Source organism: Notamacropus eugenii, chromosome 2 (genome assembly GCF_028372415.1).
Source record: "Notamacropus eugenii isolate mMacEug1 chromosome 2, mMacEug1.pri_v2, whole genome shotgun sequence".
Lineage (NCBI taxonomy): Eukaryota > Metazoa > Chordata > Mammalia > Diprotodontia > Macropodidae > Notamacropus > Notamacropus eugenii.
The window spans coordinates 49,473,080-49,484,315 of NC_092873.1; the positions used below are offsets into that span (position 1 = coordinate 49,473,080).

Sequence of the window (11,236 nt, forward strand, 5' to 3'; positions counted from 1 at the left end):
GATGAATTCATCACCAATGAAGAGGAAATTAAAGCAACAATAGGAGTAATTTTGCCCAACTTTATGCCAATAAATCTGACAATCTAAGTAAAATGAATATTTACAAAAACATAAATTGCCCAGATTAACAGAAAAGAAAATATTTAATAGTTCTATTTTAAAATAAAGAAATTGAGCAAGCTATCTAGCTCTATCTCTATCTCTCTATCTCTATCTCTCTACATCTCTTTCCATCTACATCTAGCTCTCCATCTCTCTCTCTCTGTGTCTCTGTCTCTGTGTCTCTGTCTCTGTGTCTCTCTCTCTGTTTCTCTCTCTCTCTCCCCCCCCCCCCCCCATCTATCTAATCTTTCTATCTCCTGATTTGAATTTAAGGCTCTAAATTCAGATTTTGGAGCCCAGAACATTAAGGCTCCACCATAGATCCACAGAAATTCCTCTGTTCACATCTTGGCCCAACCCATCTTACTGATCTTATTGTGTGTCACAGTCTAGCAAGCCTGGTCTCTCCAATGTTCCTCATACATATGATTCAATCTCCCCTCACCATGCCTTTTCACTGGCTCTTCCTAATGACAGACATGCTCTGTCTCCCCAGACTCTGGCCTCTTAAAATGCCTTGTTTCCTTCAGAATTCAGCTCAAGCGCCCCCTTCTACATTGGGGGTTGTGAACTTACTTATGTATCCTGGGCTTCTTGGTCAGTCTAATGAAGCCTATGGACTCTTTCTCAGGATTGTGTTTTTAAATGCCTAACATAAAATCTGTAGGTTGACAAAGGAAGCCAAATCTCCTGAAATGGAGTGGTCAATATATTAAAAGTTCCAAGTTCATAGCTCCCAGGTTAAGAATCCCCATTCTATATGCAACCTTTCCTTATTCTCCCTCCCTCTGCTAAGTGCCTCCATTGACTTCACTTTTATACATTTCTTTTATGCATTTGTATTCTTCTTGATAGGATATAGGTCCCTAGGGGCAGGACTATTTCATTTTTGATTATGTAGCCCTAGATACCAGTACAGCATCTGGTATATAGTAGGTGTTTAATAAATGCGTGTTGCTTGATGACTTAACCCGGAGCATGGACCCTAAATCATGGACCCTAAAATTCTCAATTCAGACATAGAACCCAGAGCCTAGCATTCCAAAGCTAGAGTCAGCAATCTGAGTTCAACTTCCCCTGGCTCCAGGATGCAGCAGATTCTCTCTCAGCATGCACCAGGAAGTGAGGGGACCCCTTTCCCTAGCCTCCTTCCTGGTTTGGTAGTTGGGTAACACCAACTAGAAGTCCCCCTAGAAGGGTGGGCCCACCACCCTGAGAGCCCCAGTACCAGGAGAGGCTGAGATTGTTTCTGAAAATGAGCTGGGGATGAGGTGACTCCCTGACTGCTTGCCAGAAATGCTCTTAGTGAGGGCAGACAGGCCTACAGGAAACATACAATCTGTCAGCACAGGCCCCATGATGGGCTGGAACACAGTGAAGCCCTCAGCGACATGAGATGCGTGACGGTCTGAGAGGATGGGGGGGACATTAAAGGAGGCAACTCAAGGAGCACTACCCCCAATATCCTCCCTCCCACCTCTCCGACCAGGTCTGCGCAAAGTAGGAGGGTGGGGACTGGGGTGATAGGTCTTACATGAGAACAAGGACACTCTGTCCCCACTCTCGGGACCTCCCAGTCGGAGGCTGCTGCCCTTTCTGCTGTCAGCCTCATGTCTGGGGTCATACATACCTAAAAACTCCAGAGAACTGAGCCAAAGACAATATATACAGGCCATTCGTGATTAATTGCAGATGTGCAGAAATCTATCTCCTCCATTCCCTTGCTTTCTGCCCCAAGGGGCTCTTTACCTTCTCTGGAGTGGGGCCTGCAGACTGCTGAGGAAGGGGCTGACTGCAGTGGGGGGGCCGTGGGGGGAGGCTGGGGATCTGGGTCAGGCTCTGAGCCCTTGGGCCCGATCCAAGGAGGAGAGAGCTTGGAGTCAGGAGGCCCTGGTTCTTGTATGGTCCTTTCTACTTCATTTAGCTATTAGTGACCTGTTAAGTAACCTTGGGTTAAGTCACTTAGAGAGAATATGGGCCTGGAATTAGAAAGATTTGAATTTGAATCCTGTTTCAGACACCTACTAGCTGTGGGACCCTGGGTAAGCTATTTAACTGGAAGTAGCTAGATGGCTCAATGGATAGAGCACTGCATCTGGAGTCAGGAAAACCACAGTTCAAATCTGGTCTCAGGTACTTACTAGCTGTGTGACCTTGGGAAAGTCATTTAATCTTGCTTGCCTCAATTTCTTCATCTGTTAAATGAGTTGGAAAAGGAAATGGCAAACCAGTATCTCTGCCAGCAAAACCCCACGGGCAGTGTGGTCCATGGGGTCACAAAGAGTCAGACATGACTGAACATCATCCACATCAACAGTAACATGATCTCAGTCTTTTCATCTGTAAAATGACCTTGGTTTCCCCTCTCTCTGCTCTTCTGAGCTCTCAGACCCTCCTCAGCCCCCTAGTCTATGGCTCCATGATCCTGACTTCACAGAGTGGGGCAGAGCCAATGCCAGAAGGAGTGGGTGGGGTAAGGGACAACTCTCTCCTCAATCTGTACATGTTGACTAAGATGCAATGTTTGTCCAGAATCTTCTATTCAGGTCCTAGTGCTGGTCTGGGTAAAGAGACTCTGTCCCTGCCTCCCCTCAGGGAGCTTCTAGTCTAGCTGGAGCCTTAGATAGGAAAATGAAACAAGATGATGTATGCTCAATGAAGCAAAAAAGAGCCAGGCTGAAGTCCGATTTCTGCCACTTACCCATCATGTGACTCTGCTTCAGTTCAATTCATTAATCACTGATCAAAAGCCTACTGTGTGCGAGCCATTGGCAACAGCCCCACATAACCCTCAAAGTGGGTCTTCTCTAATGCGGTGGCTCCCTATTATCTCGAGGGTCAAATACAGACCCCTTGTTTGTCACAGACAACTCCTTCACCCGCTGCTTTGGGCTTTTGATGAATTCCTTCTGTGTTCTGTGATCCAATCCAACAAGCCTTCTTGCGTTCCTCACATGAGAGACACCATCTCCCATCACTGGGCTTTTGGCCCAATTGTCCCTCATGTCGGGAAGGCTCTCTCTCCTTTCTACTTCCTTTAAGAATACCTGGTTTCCTTCAAAAACTCAGTTCAAGAACTTTTTGCAGGAGACCTTTTCTTACTCCCCCCAGCACCCACTCCACCCTGGGTCAACTACAAAGGACCCTCCCCTCACTCCTTCTATTGCCCAGATTACTCTGACTTTTATACATATATGTAATGTCTACATTCATGCATGCATGTGTACAGATATACACTGGATACATGTATATATACTCACATGCTTATATACAGTTATAGATCTGTGTCTATATACATATATAACTCTTGCAAATACACACACATATATGCATGTACACATATATGTGCTCATATATGTCTCCTCAAATACTTGTGGACATACACATATGTAAATGTATGTATGTCCTCATTGAAGGTAAGGCCTTAATAAAGTCCTGTTGATTGGATTAAAGATGCAAAAACAAAAAAAAAATCGTTTCTACATTCCAGGAACTCATTCTTCCTGGGAGGTGAGGAGAGGAGAGTCATGTACATGCTTTATATGTGAAATCATACCAAGTAATTTCAGGGGGGTCAGACAATAACACCTTGTGCAGGTGGTGACATCGGACTGTGCTTTGAAGGAAGCTGAGGACCCAGCGTGAGATCTGTCCAGAAACCTTTCCATTGCTGGTCTCAGTTTTCACTCCTGGTAAAGGAGGGTGGAGGACTCACCATCTCCTGCCGATGACGTGCGTTGCGGTCCGTTAAAGCCCTCTCTTGACGATGATGGGTAAAGGACAAAGGAAGCCCAGAGCTGGAAGGGGTTCCTGAGGCCGTCAGGTCGTCTGCCTGAGCAGGAGTCTCCCCTACAAAAGCATTCACCCAGCCTTGGCTTCCCGGGAAGCAGGCAGGATCGCCTTGGACGGTTCCAATTGTTAGAAGTTTTTCCTTACGTTGAGCCAAAATCTTTCACCCGACTTAACTGTCTGCCCTTCCTCGTGACAAGCCCTTAGATTCTTATGGACAAACCATCATGTCTCTCCTGTCCTCCAGGCTAATTATCCTCATTCTTTCAATCAATCCCACAGGGGATGCGCCTAAGGAGCCCCTCACCCCCCATTCCAGCCACTGTTCTATGAATGTTCCGCAGTTTGTCAATGTCTTCCCTAAAAAATGCAGCGCCCCAAACTGTACACAAATCCTCAGATGAAACCAAGCCAACCAATCCATTAACAAGTCTTTTAAAATATTGTCCTCAGCATATGGGGTGATGAAGATTCAGGGACAAAAACAAAATAGTCTCTATCTAGCAAGGAGCTTACACTGGAGAGGAATGTAGGCGGACAAGGTAGACAGTAGAGTTATCACTATACCCATTTTATGAATGATAAAATTGAGATTCAGAGAAGTCACGAGATCACATCTGAGCTGGAAGGGAGCACAGAATCCAATGAACTTACCTCCCTTATTTTACAGATGAAGAGACAGAGGCTCAGGGAGGTTAAGAGGCTATCCCAAAGTCACACAGGTGGGGGGTGGGGTTTGAATTCAGGTCTTCTGACTCCACAGTCAAGGTTCATGATGTTATTGGTATGATGAAAAGACCCCTGAATCTGAAGTTAGGGGAACTGGATTAAACTGTTTTTGTTGTGTACAACTGGCATGACCTTAAGCAAGTCACTTAATCTCTGTAGGCCTCAGTTTCCCCATCTGTAAAATGAGGGACTTAGGCTAGCTGGCCTCTGAGGTCCCCTCTGGCTCACATTATGTCTACACTCTATTGTCCAAGCTGATACGTTCAGCCTGTCTCTGACGTCCCTTTGGGATGAGGGATGGAGTTATGATTTTATCTGCGCAGGGAGCTCCTAGATAGGGAAACTCCCTTTGCCAAGGCAAGTGTCCATCTTTTCTGCTCCTTTCTGTTTAGGAGAGTTGAACAGAGTCCTGAGTTAAGTGACTTGCCCAAGGTCAAGTATGATTCTAAGTGTAAGTTGATTTAAATAATTACTCCTTCCATTAATCAAGTTCTCTCTCTCCCCTGCCTCCATTCTCCACCCCCCCCCAAAAAATAAACCCCACACCAGGTTAAAATGGTGCAGGTGGAGGAGAGTACTTAGGCCTGGACACAAACACTGATTTGACCTCTTGTTCATTAGTTTTTTGGGCCTCAGTTTCCTTTTCTGTTAAATGAGGAGTTAGATCATCAAGGTCCATAAGAGCTCTCTCTGAGACTATGATCAAGGGCATCTTTGAAAGGGAAAATCAGTCTAGAAAGGGCGGTTTTGAGGACAACAAGAGGAGGCAGATCGACCCCATTTGACTCAGGGAGGGGTGGGGTGTCTTGTTTGTGACTGGGGGGACCCTTCCTTCTTGACCTCCGGCTGCCCCTTGTGAGTCCCTGCCCAGCTGCTAGCTGCACAGGAGCCCCCAGCGAGCAAATTCTGAGCCGTCAGGTCATGATGGCTTTGGTTCCCTGACCCCATCTGAACCCTGTCCTGCTCCCCCTCCCACTCCAGCCCCCTTCACCCTTCCAAGCTTGGATCTTGGGCGATGTATCCAGACGCTACCTCCTCAGGCCTCTCAGTCTCTGCTGCTTTCCAGGTTCCTCTGGCCCAGAGGCCTCCCCTGGCCCTGGATTCCTCCTCTTCCCAGAATCACAGCATCTCAGAGTTGGAAGAGACCTCTGAGGCCATTGAGTCCAACCCACACATGAACAGAATTCTCCTTTACAGAGGTCATTTATCCTCAGTTTCCTCATCTGTACAATGGAGATAAGATCAGCCCCTCCCTCCCAGGGCGCTTGTGAGGATAACATATGTAAAACCTGTCTCTATATATATGTTAGCTATTATGATGATCATTAATGACTTTTGCTTAGGACTTCTAGTCAAGGGAAACCTGTGGACAACTCTAATTGGGAGAGTATTTTTCTTGACAATGAAGAGATGTCTACCACTGGCTGGTAGCTTTGCCCCACAGGGCAAAGCAAAGCAAATTAAAGCCCCTTTTCACAGGATATCCCTTCAAATAGTTAAAGAACTATTTGATGGGAAATAGTAAAAACCTACTAAGGTGTAGTAAAAACTAGCAAAGTTTGATAAAATGTAAACTTGTAAAAATGGTAAATGGTATTAACATGGTTAAAAACAAAAACAAAAAAATACCAAAATCCACCATGCTCCCTCTGAATCTATTCTCCATTTCCTTCACCCTTTCCTCCCCTGGCATGAACTCAAGGTGGCCAGCCTTATGGATGGACCTCCTCTAGAGGACCCCCTGCCCCAGCTTCTTGATGTCCTTCCTCAAAGACATGGCCTTGACACCTGAGACCTGATTAAGGGAGAGTTTATTTCAGCTTGGGTATGGTCTGGCTATTTGATTCCAAGTTTGAATCCAAACTTCACAGAACAAAGCCACTTAATAAAAGGATTTGTTCTGTAAAATCTGGACTCGGTCAAAAGACTGCACCCGAGGACCTAGAAGAACACATGTGGCCCCACCCCTGGTCTAGTCTCTATTGACCTTATGCATCCAAGCCTCTGGGTTTTGAGGAAAATCACGGATTCTGCCCCTTTGTTCTGCTACTGTTCTGTTGTATCTGACTCTCCGGGACCTCATCTGGGGTTTTCTTGGCAGAGATATTGGAGCAGTTTAGCCATTTCCTCCTTCAGTTCATTTGACAGATGAGGAAACTGAGGCAAACAGGGATAAGTGACTTGTCCCTGTTTCTCCAGATGGCCCCTTCTCTTTTCAGGAATCATTGGGAAGTTTTCCCCCAGATCAAGCCTAAAATTGCTTCCATGACTTTTAGCCACTCACATTTCTCTCTGCCTTTTGAGTCCAAGGACATCATCTCCAATCCTTACTCTGGATGACAGCCCTTCAAATACTTGGAGACAGTCATCATGTTCCCCTGGAGTCTTCTCCAGAAGAAACATCTCCAGTTCTTTCCACAGCCTCCTGTGTGGTATGACCTGGAGGTCCTTCACCTATCCTGCTCGCTTTCCTCTGGACACTGTCCATTTGGTCCAGGTCTGTTCTAAACTGTTAACACCTAGAACTGAAAATGGTACTCCAGATTTGATTTGACCAAGACCCCTAGTCCAGGACCCCCTATGACTTTCCGAGTGAATCTTGGACACTAGAACTATTTTGGTATAGTCTAAAATCATGCTAAATTCTTTGACTTCCAAGCCATATCGATGACTCATTGGGTCTGCCCTCATAGGACCATGGAATCATAAATACTGAAGTGCATGAGACGTTAGAGGTCAGAGAACCAGAAATTAGAGCTGGAAGAGACCTTTGCAGCTCTAAATCTCTCATTCTATGTGTGACCTTGAGTGAAGTACTCTACCCTGGGCATTTATTTTCCTTATCTATAAAATGGGGGGGCAGTGTGGTGGGGTTTTAAGGTTCAATTCAGTTCTAGCACTATGATTCTAAGTCAGGAGGTTCCTAAGCTTAACTCTTTCCTGGGGACACTTGCTAGTTGTGTGACCTTGGTCAAGTCACTTAACCTGTTTACCTCAGTTTCCTCAACTGTAAAATAAGGAAAATAAAAGCACCTGTCTCCCAGGGTTGTGGGAATGATCAAATAAGATAATATTTGTACTGTGCTTACACAGTGACTGGCAGATAGACTGATGAATTGATAGATCAATAGATCATCAATAGATATTGATCTATCAATCTATGTCCCTATGCCTGGCATACAGTAGGTACTTAATAAATGCTTTTTCATTCATTCATTTACATCTTCATTTCCTCAGGTTTAAGCTGAAGATGGTGATAATCCCTATAATACCTTACATATGAGAGAATTAAGATGCAGATGAATGAAAGAAAGAAGGCATGAATACATTTTATAAACATCTTCTCATCTGGTTGTTGTAAGGGCTCAAAGAAGATAAGGTTTGTAAAACACATTATAATTTTTCAGGTCTTCCAGAAACATCAGCTGATATCATGGGTCACAATGGGGGACTAGGGGGCAGAGCTGAGGCTTGAAGGGGATGTGTAGGTGCTTTGGGGAGGAGCAGGGAAGGCCTGCCCAAAGAAGGGGCATTTGAGGTAGGCCTTCGAGGAAGGGTGTGATGTTGGAGGGCACAGGAGAAGGAAGGCATCCTAGGAAAGGATGTCAGCAAATCAGCAAAAGCACTGTAGAAGCAAAGTCTGAGAAAGTTTGGAACCAATGCCAAACTGACAAATTCAGATTACATCCTGTAGACACTGGGGAGTCATTGAAGATATTAGAGCAAGGCCTTAAGAATGGGATGAAGATCCCTCCCTTGTGTGAAGGTACTACCTGTGTGACCTGGGGCAGATCACTTAACTGCTCTGGGCCTCAGTTTCCTCCTGTGTTTAGCCTGGAGACAGAAGACCGGGAGGACACCACAGCTATGTCTATGAATTTGAAGGGCTGTCCTGGGGAGGGGAGGTAAGGCTCGTCTGGTCTGGCCCCAGGGGGCACCTCCCACATAAAGCAGACAAGGGCAGTTGTCTTTTCTCCCTTCCCTTCTCTACCCATTTCCAACCACCATATTTGGGGGACTATAAGGTGTCTCTAATGCCTGATGCCATGGAAAGAAGAAGCCTAGATTTAGTCATCTGGCAGTGCATTGGGTGAGGGCAGAAAGAATTTACTTTCCTCCCACTGTCAGTTGGGGGTTGAGGAAGGAGGTGTCCATCATACAGTGCTGCAGAGAGGTGGGATTAGAACCCAGGTCTTCCCGTGGAGACATCAATGGGAACAAGGTGGGAGAGCATAGCAGAGAGACGCAGTCACAAGGAAAAGGAAGCAAGCCCCCTACATGGCAGTTCAATGCTATTGAGGAAGGAAGGGAGGAAAAGGCTGCGTTGAGATGCAGGGAGATGCCTTGGAGGGCTTCGAGCCCCAGCCTGGACCTTTGTCCCACCCCCCTCCCCATCTCTGCTCACCCTGACTTCCTTTGGGCTCTGTCTTCTGGACTCCTAGCCCAGAGCTCTGGTTCACACCTCCCTGGGACCCTGTTCTCATCTCCCGTTGACCCCTAGCTATCCTGGTATAACATAACAGAAGTGCATTGGTTTGGAGTTAGAGGACCTGGGTTCAAATACTGCCCCTGATTCTCAATACCTGAGTAACTCTGGGCACATCCTGCTGTTTCCTTGGCTCTTGAGTTCCTCCTCTGTAAAATGAGGGAGTTGGAGTCAATGACCTCTGAGGGCTCTTCCAGTCCTCCATCTACTATTCTCTGATTTGGACTCACACCCCTTGCTCGCTGCCAGTCCTGCCCTGCCCTCCCTCAGAACCTGGCGCCATTCCTTCTCCCCCAACGAATCTCCCTGGACCAGCTCCGCCCAGCTGGACCTTGCCTTCCTCTGAGTCCCTGAACACTCCTCCAGCAGATCTGTTTGACTTGGGCTTGTTCCCCCTTGTTTATGGAATTCTGGAAGCGCCCAATGTTCCTGCTTTTTCAGGACTGTCAGCTCAACTTTGTATTCAAAGAGAACCCCTTGGGGGCAGGGGCTGTGGGTCTCCCCTTATGCCAGGGGCTCTCTTAGACCAGGGGCTGTAGGTCTCCCCTTATGGCAAGGGTTCCCTGGGGCCAGGGACTGTGATCCCCTACCAGGCTAGGAGTTCCTTGAGGTCACAGTAAGTCTGTGTCTCAACTTCAATCCAACTCTCCAAATGTTATGGCTTCTATGGAGGAAGTGAAGTGTTAGGTCTTGGAAATACAAACACAGGAATGCCCAGAAGAGTCCTCAATCTTGTCTTCTACTAAATGATACAATGTATAAGTAAATAAACAAACATAAACTATGTATCAAGTAATAGAAAGGGAAACCAAAAGGGAGAAAGCATGACTCAGGAGAGGAAAGGCCTCATGGAGTTGAAGAAAGTTATGGATTCTGCCAGGTGTGGTAAAGAGTGAGAGCATTCTAGACACTGGGGGACCATCTGCACAAAGGTCTTCCTCAGGGAAGGAAAAGGAACAGCTAGGTGGCGCCATAGTGAACAGAGTGCTGGGCTTGAAATCAGGAAGACTGATTTTCCTGAGTTCAAGTCTAGCCTCAGACACTTTAGCTGTGTGATCCTGGGCAAGTCACTTCAGCCTGTTTGCTCAGTTTCCTCATCTGTCAAATGAGTTGGAGAAGGAAATGGCAAACCACTGCAGTATCTCTGCCAAAAAAAACCCCAATGGGGTGGCAGACAGTCAGATACAACTCAAAGGACTGAACAACAACATGTAGGATACCTAGGCAGTCGTTCTGGAGGTGCAGTGGGAAGTTATATGAAATATCATTGTGCATCCTACAGGGCCCAGGGGCCCTCTGAGGACAGGGCTTTATAAGTCCCATGAGAGCAGAGCTTTGCCCTCCTCCTCACACCCAGGATCTTCCTGAGTCTCACTACCACAGCCAATGTCTAGGCATCCACATGTGGTAGATGCTCCAGCTATGCGCTTCCCTTGCTCCCAGAGGGCCTCCTTCTCTTCTCCTCCCACAGACTGGCCTGGGAAGCTTTGTTAGGAGCTCCTAATGCCAGCCACACAGCCTGGGATTGGAGGGTGCTGCCTGAGCCTGGTGCCCAGTGGAAATGGCCCTGCCCTGCCCACCCAGAGGCTCTCTGGGATGAGGGGGCAGGAATCACAGCCAAGGCGAGTTCTTTGGCAAGGGCCCTGGCTGGTCAGCAAGGTGGGGGAATGTTTCAGTCTATTATTTAGACTGGTGCTTTATAAAAAACAAAAATCCCCCCAACACACAGTGTTCTGTACAACCAGCAGCCGCCCCAAGGCTCTCTACTCTCTCCTAAGGTTTGGCAAGAGCTCTCTCAAGCGCTCCTCCACCTCCTGTCTCCACCCTCTTCAGAGAAGTAGCTTCCTGCCAGCCAGTGTAGGCCACTAAGGAAAGTCTAGGTGTTTGTATGTCTGTATGTCTTTGGCCCAATGATATGACTTTGCTCAGCCCTTAGCTCAAGCTAGGAGCAGGAAGCCCTGGCGAGGCCCTGAATTCCTCCCTGCCCCCTTGGGGGGGTGGTTCAGGAGCAGGAAGAGAGGACAGCAGGGTTCTGAATTTTGTGTACTCATAGCTGGGGTCTTGCCTCTGGGGGATGGACTCAGCCAGTCCTGGAAAGGCCCCTATCCCCTCATCTGGGATAGGGAGCAA

At 47.1% G+C, this 11,236-nt stretch overlaps 1 long non-coding RNA gene across 1 annotated transcript in view; it reads right to left on the minus strand.

The window, feature by feature from the left end:
• Positions 1-4,217, minus strand: part of LOC140525108 (uncharacterized) — a 30,943-nt gene extending 26,726 nt beyond the window's left edge. Inside the window, exon 1 of the long non-coding RNA XR_011973928.1 lies at positions 3,818-4,217. This is a non-coding gene — a long non-coding RNA (uncharacterized lncRNA). The remainder of the gene's footprint in view (positions 1-3,817) is intronic.
• Positions 4,218-11,236: the final 7,019 nt, after the last annotated feature.